Below are 10,168 nucleotides of genomic sequence, written 5' to 3'. Positions count from 1 at the left end.
AAAAAAAAAAAAAGATATAAGATGGCAAATAAGCCCATGGGCAGATGTTCCATACTATTAGGGAAATGCAAATTAAAACCATAATAAGATACACCTCCTCACCTATTAGAATCAATAAAATAAAAATATTAATAATAGCAAATGTTGCAGAAACTGTGTAGAAACTGGAATTCCCACAATACATTGTTGGCAGAAATATAAAAACAATTTGGAAAAAAAATGGCAGTTTCTTCTAAAATGTGTTAAAAGTTTTAAAAAATATAAATATTCTTATTATATAACCCAATGATCTTGCTCCTGGATATTTACACTACTGAGATGAAAACTAAGGTTTACACAAAAACTTTTACACAGATGTCCAGAGCAACTCCATTCATAGTAGTCAAGTCTGGAATAAGCCTATATGGCCCTCAGTGGGTGAATGGATAAACAAATTGTGGTACATATCATGGAAAGCCACTTGGTAACAAAAAATGAATGAACAATTGATATATGTAACAACTTGAATGAATCTCAAAGGCTTTATGCTGAGTGAACAAAGCCAGATTCAACAGGTTGCATACTGTAGAGTTCCATTTATTTGGCATTCCCTAAACAACAAAACTACAGTGAAGGACAATTAATTAGTGGTTGCCAGGGCATAGGGATGGAGGAGAGTGTCACTCGAAAGAAACAGCATAAAGAGTTTTTACAAGTGATGGAACTATATCCTGAATTTGGTGATAGTTACAGTAATCTATGCATGTGTTAAAACTCAGAAGAGAAAATTTTGAGAAAATGGCAGTTTAGAAGAACTAGGAATCTGTCTCCCTACAAAGACAATTACATGGGCAGAATCTATCTCATGTAACTATCTGGAACCCTGGTATCTATCGAAGGCTTGTAACTTCCAGGGGAAGGCTTGGATAGTAAATTGTGGTTAATATCAGTCAATTTTAGCTCTTAGCTCAGCAGCAGCTACCCATTTCCCACCTCCTAGCCAAGTGGCAGGCAGCTGTGAACATGATCCTGGAGCAGTTTATATACAGTTTGTGGAGGCCAGACTGGACAATAGAATCCTGTCCTCTAAAAATTGGGAATCTGTGCTCTGACTGCTCCTTCTGATCACAGAAGCTACAGGCACAGAAGAAGGCAGTCATTGTTGCACACACACCCAATTGTTAAAAGCCTCTCCCCCTCCAGATGATGTGACATCCAGGGGATTTAAAGAATCAACACATCCCCCTCTTCATTTTCCTCTTTTTCCCTTTTAAGAAGCCAGAAATTAAAGACTATGACATTCAAAATCACCTGCATATACAGGGGACATAGGAAATCACTGTCCATGCTAAAGGAAAGTCACGGGCTCAGAAAAGACCTGAGAAGACCTTAAATGTACACCTTAGGCTGATCCTTGGCTTGAAAACAGCGTACAACAATCAAAACAAAAATAAAAACCAACAAACCCTGGGGAATGGAGAAAATCTGACTTTGAGAATTAGCACATGATTAGGTTCTAGTTATCATCAAAAATATCACTAGGCATATGAAAAACTAGGAAATTATGGCTCATTGAAAAAGAAAAATAAATAAACCAACAGAAACTGTCCTAAATAATTACCAGATGGCAGACCTACTAGACAAAGATTTTAAAACAACTGACTGAGAGATGCAGAAAAGAACTAAAGGAAGACATGGAGAAAATCAAGAAAATGATGTGTGACTAAAACGGAAATACCAATAAAGAGACAAAAAAAAAAACCCTAAAAAGAAACAAACAAACAAACAAAAAACCTCTAGAGCTGAAAAGTACAATAACAGAAATAAAAAAATCACTAGAGGAATTCAAAGGCAGATTTGAGCAAGCACCAGAAACAATTAGTGAATTTGAAGATAGGACAATTGAAATTATTGAATCTGAGGAACAGAAAGTACAGATTGAGGAAAAGTAAATAGAGCCTAAGGGACCTGTGGGACACTGTTAAAAGGACCAACATATGCATTGTAGGAGTCCCAGAAAAAGGAAAGAGAGATTATTTGAAAAAATGACCAAAAACTTCCCAAATTTGATGGAAGACGTGAATGTAAACATACAAGAAACTTAATGAACCCCAAGTGTGATGAACCCAGACATTCACACTGCAACATATTATAAGTGAATTGTCAAAGGCCAAAGACAAAGATTCTTGAAAACAACAGAAGTGACTCATCATATACAAAGGACCCTCAATAAGGTAATCAGAAGATTTCTGATCAGGAACTTTGAAGGCCAGAAGGCAGTGGACTGACATATTCAAAATGCTTAAAGGGAAAAAACAAAACAAAACCAAAAAAACCTGACAACCAAGAATCCTATATCCAGAAAAACAGTCCTTCAAAATTGAGGGAGAAATTAAGACATTTCCAGAAAAATAAAAACTGAGAGGAGTTTAATGACTAGACCTGCCCTACAAGAAATGTTAAAGGGAGTCCTGCAGGTTAAAATGAAAGGACACTAGACAGTAACTCAAAATTCTATGAAAAAATAAAGATCTCAGTAATGATAAATACATGGCAATTATAAAAGCTAGTATTACTGTAACATAGCTTGTAATTCCATTTTTTGCTTTCTACATGATTGAAGAGATTAATACATTTTGAAAAACAATTACTAGTCTCAAAGTTAGCATTATTGTAACTTTGGTTTGTAATTCCACAATCTGTTTTTTACATAATTGAAGAGACTAATGCATTTTAAAATGATTACTTTAAGTTTGGGGGGTACGCAATATATGGAAATGTAATTATGAGACACTAATAACTAAAAAGGGAGGAGATGAAATTAAATGAGTAGTTTCTGCATGTTATTGAAATTAAGCTAATATAAATTCAAAGTAAAATTTATAACTTTAGAATGGTAAGTATAATCCCCATGACAACCACAAAAAAGAGTTATAGAATATACACAAAAGAAAATGATAATTAAATTCTTACACTACAAAAACATCAACAAAACCCAAAAGAAGAAAGAATGTAAGAAATGAGGAACAAAAAGTTATAGAACATATAGAAAACGAGGAGGAAAACAAGGAGGAAAATGACAGAAGTTCTTCTTTATCAGTAATTACTTTAAATGTAAATGCATTAAACCCTCCATTTGAAAAACAAAGATTAAAAGAATGGATTAAAAACAAAGCAAGATCCAATGATATACTGTTCATAAGAAAGACACAAATAGGTTGAAAGTGAAAGAATAGAAAAAGATATTCCACATAAATGTTAACCACAAGACAGCATGGGTGGCTATACAATATCAGACAAAATAGACTATACAGGCACACCTCAGAGATACTGTGTGTTTAGTTCCAGACCACCGCAATAAAGCAAATATCACAATAAAGTGAGTCACATGAACTTTTTGGTTTTCCAGTGCATTTAAAATTTGTTAACCCTATACCATAGTCTGTTAAGTATGAAATAGCATCTTAAAAAAATACTTTATTGCTAACAAATATTAACCATAATCTTAGCCTTCAATGAGTTCATAATGTTTTTTTGCTGGTGGAAGGTCTTGTCTCAATGTTCATGACTTCTGACTGAACAGGGTGGTGGTTGCTGAAGGCTGGAGTGACTGTGGCAATTTCTTTAAAAAACACAAAAATGAAGTTTGCTCCATCGATTGACACTACATATCACTAATGATTTCTCTGGAGCATGCAATGCTATTTGATAGCATTTTACCCTCAGTAACACTTCCTTCAAAATTGAAATCAATTCTCTCAAATCCTGCTGCTGTTTTATCAACTAAGTTTATGTAATATTTTATTTAAATCCTTTGTTGTCATTTCAATGATCTTCACAGCATCTTCACCAGGAGAGAAGATTCCACCTCAAAAACCACTTTCTTTGCTCATCCTTAAGAAGCAACTCCTTACCTGTTAAAGTTTTATAAGACTGCAGCAATTCAATCACTTCTAATTCCAGTTCTCTTACTATTTACACCACATCTGCAGTTACTTTCTCCACTGAAGTCTTGAACCCCTCAAAGTCATGCGGATTGGAATCACCTTTTTCCAAACTCTTATTAATGCTGATATTTTGACCTCTTTTCATGAATCGTGAATGTTCTTAATGGCTTTTAGAATGGTGAATCCTTTCCAGAAGGTTTTCAATTGACTTTGCCCAGATCCATCAGAGGAATCATTATCTATGGCCATTATAGACTTAAAAACGTATTTCTTAAAAAATAAGACTTGAAAGTCAAAATTACTCCTTGAGCCATAGGCTGCAGAATGGATGTTGTGTTTGCAGACATAAAAACAGCATTAATCTCACTGTACATTTTTATTAGAGTTCTTGGGTGACCAGGTGTATTGTCAGTGAGCAGCAGTATTTTGAAAGGAATCTTTTCATCTGAGTGGCAGGCCTCAACAGTGGGCTTAAAATATTCAGTTGACCATGTTGTAAACAGATATGCTTTCATCTAGCCTTCGTTATTCCATCAGTAGAGCATAGGCAGAGTAAATTTAGCATCATTATTAAGGGCCCTAGGATTTTTGGAATGGTAAATAAACATTTACTTCAATTTAAAGTCATCAGCTGCACTAGTCCCTAACAAGAGATTCGGCCTGTCCTTTGAAGCTTTAAAGCTAGGCACTGACATCTCTCTAGCTATGAAAGTCCTAGATGAAATCTTTTTCCAGTCTAAGGCTGTTTCATCTACAGTGAAAAGCTGTAGCCACTTTCATTAATTATCTTAGCTAGATCTTCTGGATAACTTTCTGCAGCTTCTTTCTACAGCAGCACTTGCTGCTTCACTTTGTACTTTTATATTATAAAGATGGTTTCATCATTTAAACCTTATGAACCAAACTCTGCTAGCTTCAAACTTTTCTTCTGTAGCTTCCTTACCTCTCTCAGCCTTCAGAGACCTGAAAAGAGTTATTATAGCTTTGCTTTGGATTAGACTTTGGTTTAAGAGAATGTTGTGGTTGGTTTGATCTTCCATACAGATCAGCTTTCTCCATGTCAACAATCAGGCTATTTCACTTTCTTACCGTTTATGTATTCACTGGAATATCATTTTTAATTTCCTTCAATAACTTTTCCTTTACATTCACAACTTGGCTTCTGACATTCCTTTCTGACATTCCTTTCGCATTAAGCTTAATCATTTATAGCTTTTGATTTAAAGTGAGAGACATGAGACTCTTCTTTTCACTTGAACACTTAATGTCCATTGTAGAATTATTAATTGGCCTAATTTCAAAATTGTTGGGTCTCAGGGAATAGGGAGGCCTGAGGAAAGGAAGAAAGATGGGGAAATGGCCAGTCCATGAAGCAGTCAGAAAACACAGAACATTTATTGATTACGTTATCTGTTACATATGGGTGTAGTTCATGGAGCCCTATAACAATTATAATAGTAATATTAAAGATCACTGATAACAGAACAACATAACAAATATAACAATAAAGAAAACATTTGAAATATTGCAAGGATTACCAAAATCTGACACATAGACATGAAGTGAGCAAATGCTGTTGGAAAAATGGCACTGACAAACTTGTTCAACACAGGGTTGCCACAAACCTTCGATGTAAAAATTCAATTATCTGCAAGGCACAATAAAATGAGGTATATTTGTAAATCAAAATACAAGAGACAAAGGACATTACATACTAAGAAAAGGTTTAATATAGCAAGAAAATATAACAATTATAAACACATATCTAATAACAGACCATCAAAATATACGAAGCAAAAACTGACAGAATTGGGAGAAGTAGTTCTACAATAATAGCTGGAAACTTCAATACTCCACACTCAATAACAGAACAGCCAGGAAGAAGAAGAGCAAGAAAGTAGAATACTTAACTGAAAAATAAACCACCTATATAACAGACATAAACAGAAAACTCTACCCACCAGCAACAAAATTCACATTCTTCTCAAGTGCAAATGGGACATTTTCTAGGATATGCCCTATGTTAGGCCACAAATTAAGTCTTGATGGATTTTCAAAGATAGATATCATACAAAGTATCTCATTTAACCACAATAGTATGAAGTTAGAAGTCAATAAGAAGTAAAATGGTAAAATTCACCAATTTGTGAAAATTAAATTACACTCTTAAACAACCAGTGGATCAAAGAAGAAATGACAAGGGAAATTCGAAAATAAAATGCAAATCGAAATCACAAGATACTGTTTCACATCATCAAAATGGCTACTATCAAAAAACAGAAAATAAATGTTGGCAAAGATATAGAGAAATTGGAACACTTATATACTGTTGGTGGGAATGTAAAGTGGTACAGCTGCTACGTAAAACAGTATGACAGTTCTTCAAAAAATTAAAAATAGAATTACCATATAGTCCAACAATTCCACTTCTGGATGTACACCCAAAAGAATTGAAAGCAGGGTCTCTAAGGGATACTTGTACACCTATGTTCATAGCATCATTCACAATAGCTAATGTATGGAAGCAATCTGAGTGTCCATTGGTGGATAAATAAATAAGCAAAATGTGGTATATATACACATATACACACACAATGGAATATTATTCTGCCTTAAAAAAGAAATCTGACACATACTACGACGTGAATGAAACTTGAGGACATTATGCTAAATGAAATAAGCCAGTCACAAAAGACAAATACTATATGATTACACTTACATAAGGTCCCCACCTAGAGTAGTTAAAATCATAGAGACAGAAAGTAGAAAAGTGGTTGCCAGGGGCTGGAGTAAGGGGGAAATGGGATTTAGTGTTTAATGGATACAGAGTTTCAGTTTTTACAAGATGAAAAGAGTGAATGTACACTTAAAACTGTACACTTAAAAATGGTTAAGATGTTATATGTTATGTTAAGTATATTTTACTATAATAAAGAATGAAAAAAATCTCATAAAACTATATACCAAAAAGTCAATTTTACTGTATAATTAAATAAAATTTGAAAATATGAGAAGCAGACCTGAATAACCTCAGCCTCTGTTTTTACATCTATAAAATAAGTGATCCAAGATTCTAAGCCTTTTAAACAATGTTTTTTTTAGTCTTGTTTTTTTTACATTAAAATTTTCCAACATCCAAAAAAATATAAAAAAGATTAAGAACCTCTATGCCCACCATTCTGCTTTAATAAATTTGAACATTATTGATTCAGTTGAAGCCCTGTGTACTCTTCCTGAATATCATTTGTCTCAACTCCCTAACCAAAGGGAACCTTTATTCTGAAGTAGTAGGATTCCTTCCTGTTTGTTTTTATGCGTTTATTACATTTGTATACACGCACAAATCACATACATTGTTGTTTCATGTTTATCCCGTTCAATAAATGATACTATATATATACTACAGGGCTACTGAACTCTCATAATATCATGTGGCCCATAGGCTTACAGGGTACCAGTCTTGCAATGCCAACATCACATGGCAGGCTATCCTAATTCCTCTCATCCACTCCCATGCTTCCCACAGCTACCTTGGCTCACATAAGCCTACAGTCCCCTCTCCATGCAACAACGTACCCACTACTGTCTGCAGCACAGATGAAATTTCATCTCGTCTCCTTCAAAAGCCTCTCCATTAATTTCCAATATAATCCAAGTGAAGCAACTGAAAAACTATTAAAGTGTCAAGCTCGGTCGGTGGCCAACTATGAAATAAACATATAAAATAAAAATCTATCCTATTTACTGGTAATAATTACTTTGAAAACATAATAAATAAAATTGTATAATAAACTATAAACTGTCCTGGAATGACTTTGATGAGAAATATGTGGGACACACACACACACACACACACACACACACACACACACACACACCTAGAGAACATAAAAGAAAACCTAAATAAATTAAGAAATTTACTATGTCTTTTCCTGGATAGACAGACTCAATATTGTAATGATGTTAATGACATTTTAGGTGTAAATAATTCTGATCAAAACTAATAGACTTTGGAGAGTTGGGGGAATCTGGCAAACATTATAAGTTCATTTGAAAGGAAAAATGTTTCAGACTAGCTAAGAAAAAAGTGTGAATAAAGTAATAGACTAGGGAGAATGGCAAAGAGAAATCTGGCATTTGTTGTTGCAAATACAAGAGCATGAAACTGGTGGAGAACCCAACAGAGACATTAATGGAAAAGTACAAGCCCCCCCCCCAAGTAAACGTTAGCATACATAAGAATTTATGTATGATAAAAATGTAACAGCAATAATCATAGGAAAAGTTATTCAATGAACGGTGCTAAAATAAATGACAATTTGGGTGGAAAATATGTTATATCCCTATCTCATCTTATTCACCAAATGAATTTTAGATGAACTGACAGCTAAATATTTTTAAAATGATTAAAAAACTAGATTGTCTATCTGATCTTAGAATAGGAAGTCTTCATGCATAAAAGCACTGGAAGAAATTACCATGGTCTAAAGGAAGTTTAGAAACTAATCAATTTGACCAGTAAAACATAAAATGCACATTAAAAGCACTGTCGACAAATCAGAAGGCATTTTGAGGAAAACATTTTACTATAAAGGTGATAAAGGATTCATACTCTATACATGGACAACTCATGAAGAACAACAAGAAGAGAAACACTCATACATAAAGACTGAGCAGAACATGAAGTGATAATTCACGGATTAAATTATATAAATAATGAGTAATAAGCGTGATACGTATATGTTTGAAATTTTCTATAATGAAATCTGAAGGGGAAATAAAAACCAAGGGAAAAGGCAAGGAGGAAAGAAAAGAGAAGCCACCAGTGAAATGCAGTGGGAACTGAGGAGTACCTGGCTACACTGCAACACCTCCCTTTTTCCTCTCCTTTAGGTTTGCAAAAAAGAAACCTATCTTATTTATTAAGTACCTATGAGACAGGTTGGTTTACATGATGGGACTGTGTATGTTTCCTAAAGGTAACTGAGACAGGGAACTTTTTTCAAAGCTAACAGCAGAATTAGTAAGTACAGAATTGTCTCTAAAGATGCATTGGTTTTACTCAAACCTAAGTGAGGGAAAGAATTCTGTGGCTTGGATATTGAAGGTGCTGATAGACAGCTCTTTAGGAAAGAACCACTTGAAACAGTCAAATGAGTAAAAAGAAAATGGCTCAGATTCAAAGAGACACAGACACAACAAAAAGAGCAATTCTGGTGCTGCTATAATGAGCATCCACAGAGACAAGGAGCCAAGAACAGGAAGGCTAAGAGGCCTTCAGAGGACAAAGGCATCCAGGCTCAAAATCTTTTTTTTTTTTTTAACGCCTACAGCACCTGATCTTCCTAGGTGGTCTCCCATCCAAGTACTAACCAGGCCCTACCCTGCTTAGCTTCCAAGATCAGACGAGGTCAGGCATGTTCAGGGTAACATGGCTGTAGACTCAGGCTCAAATTCTAAGAGCTGAAGTTATTAGAGATCAAAAGAGCACCATGCTCAAGGTTGCTGTGGTGGTGGGCCAGGTAGAAACCCCTGCCAAACTTAGCTCCACTTTCTGGATACATGCTTTCCACTGAGGCAGCCTTTCTAGCAGTAGACTTAGCAAGTCGCACATGTCAATTGAGGGGCATATAAATGAAGCAGTCTGGGACCCAGCCAGAACACTAAGGAATGGTTATTCCCTCTTGTCAGTAGCACCAAGGGAACCCTGTGGAGAATCCTGCCCCTTCCCCATCCCAAAGAGAATTGCCAGACCCTGCTCAGCATGGGGCATGTAGCCGGCTGGGCACACCATATCCCTTTCCTACAGTGACTAAGCATGCCTCCCTGAAGAACGTGCTGAGGTGGGAAGCAGAATAAATATATCAAGAAGGATATTGAGCATATATTTAAAAATAATCAATCTAATTGAAAGATATACAACCAGATGTAAACAGATGGGGAAATTACCATTTCTCAGATAAAAGAGCTATATAACTTTAAAAAATCATTTCTCACAAAACTGAAATATAAATTTAATGCAATTCTAATTAGAATCCCAGTGAGGGGAAGGACTGGATAAAAGTGATCTTAAAATTTGTATGTAAGAAAATAATGCCAAAGAGCAGACAACAGAAATATGTTTAAAGCTAATGCCATCAAACCAATATGATCTGGGTACACAAATAGACAAATGGATGAAACAGAATAGAGAATTCATAAATGGATACTAGTATATAAAAATGTTTATGAGATGATAAAGG

At 34.9% G+C, this 10,168-nt stretch overlaps 1 protein-coding gene and 1 pseudogene across 7 annotated transcripts in view; both read right to left on the bottom strand.

Moving 5' to 3' along the window:
* Positions 1–10,168, bottom strand: part of TMEM164 (transmembrane protein 164) — a 187,979-nt gene that overhangs the window by 108,009 nt on the left and 69,802 nt on the right. The window lies entirely within an intron of this gene.
* On the bottom strand, positions 9,251–9,369 carry LOC111729078 (annotated as a pseudogene).

The sequence above is a fragment of the Pteropus vampyrus genome, unplaced genomic scaffold (assembly GCF_000151845.1).
Source record: "Pteropus vampyrus isolate Shadow unplaced genomic scaffold, Pvam_2.0 Scaffold244, whole genome shotgun sequence".
In the NCBI taxonomy this organism is placed as follows: Eukaryota; Metazoa; Chordata; class Mammalia; order Chiroptera; family Pteropodidae; genus Pteropus; species Pteropus vampyrus.
The sequence above is the reverse complement of the archived record's forward strand: the minus strand, read 5'-3'. Positions and strand labels throughout refer to the sequence as shown.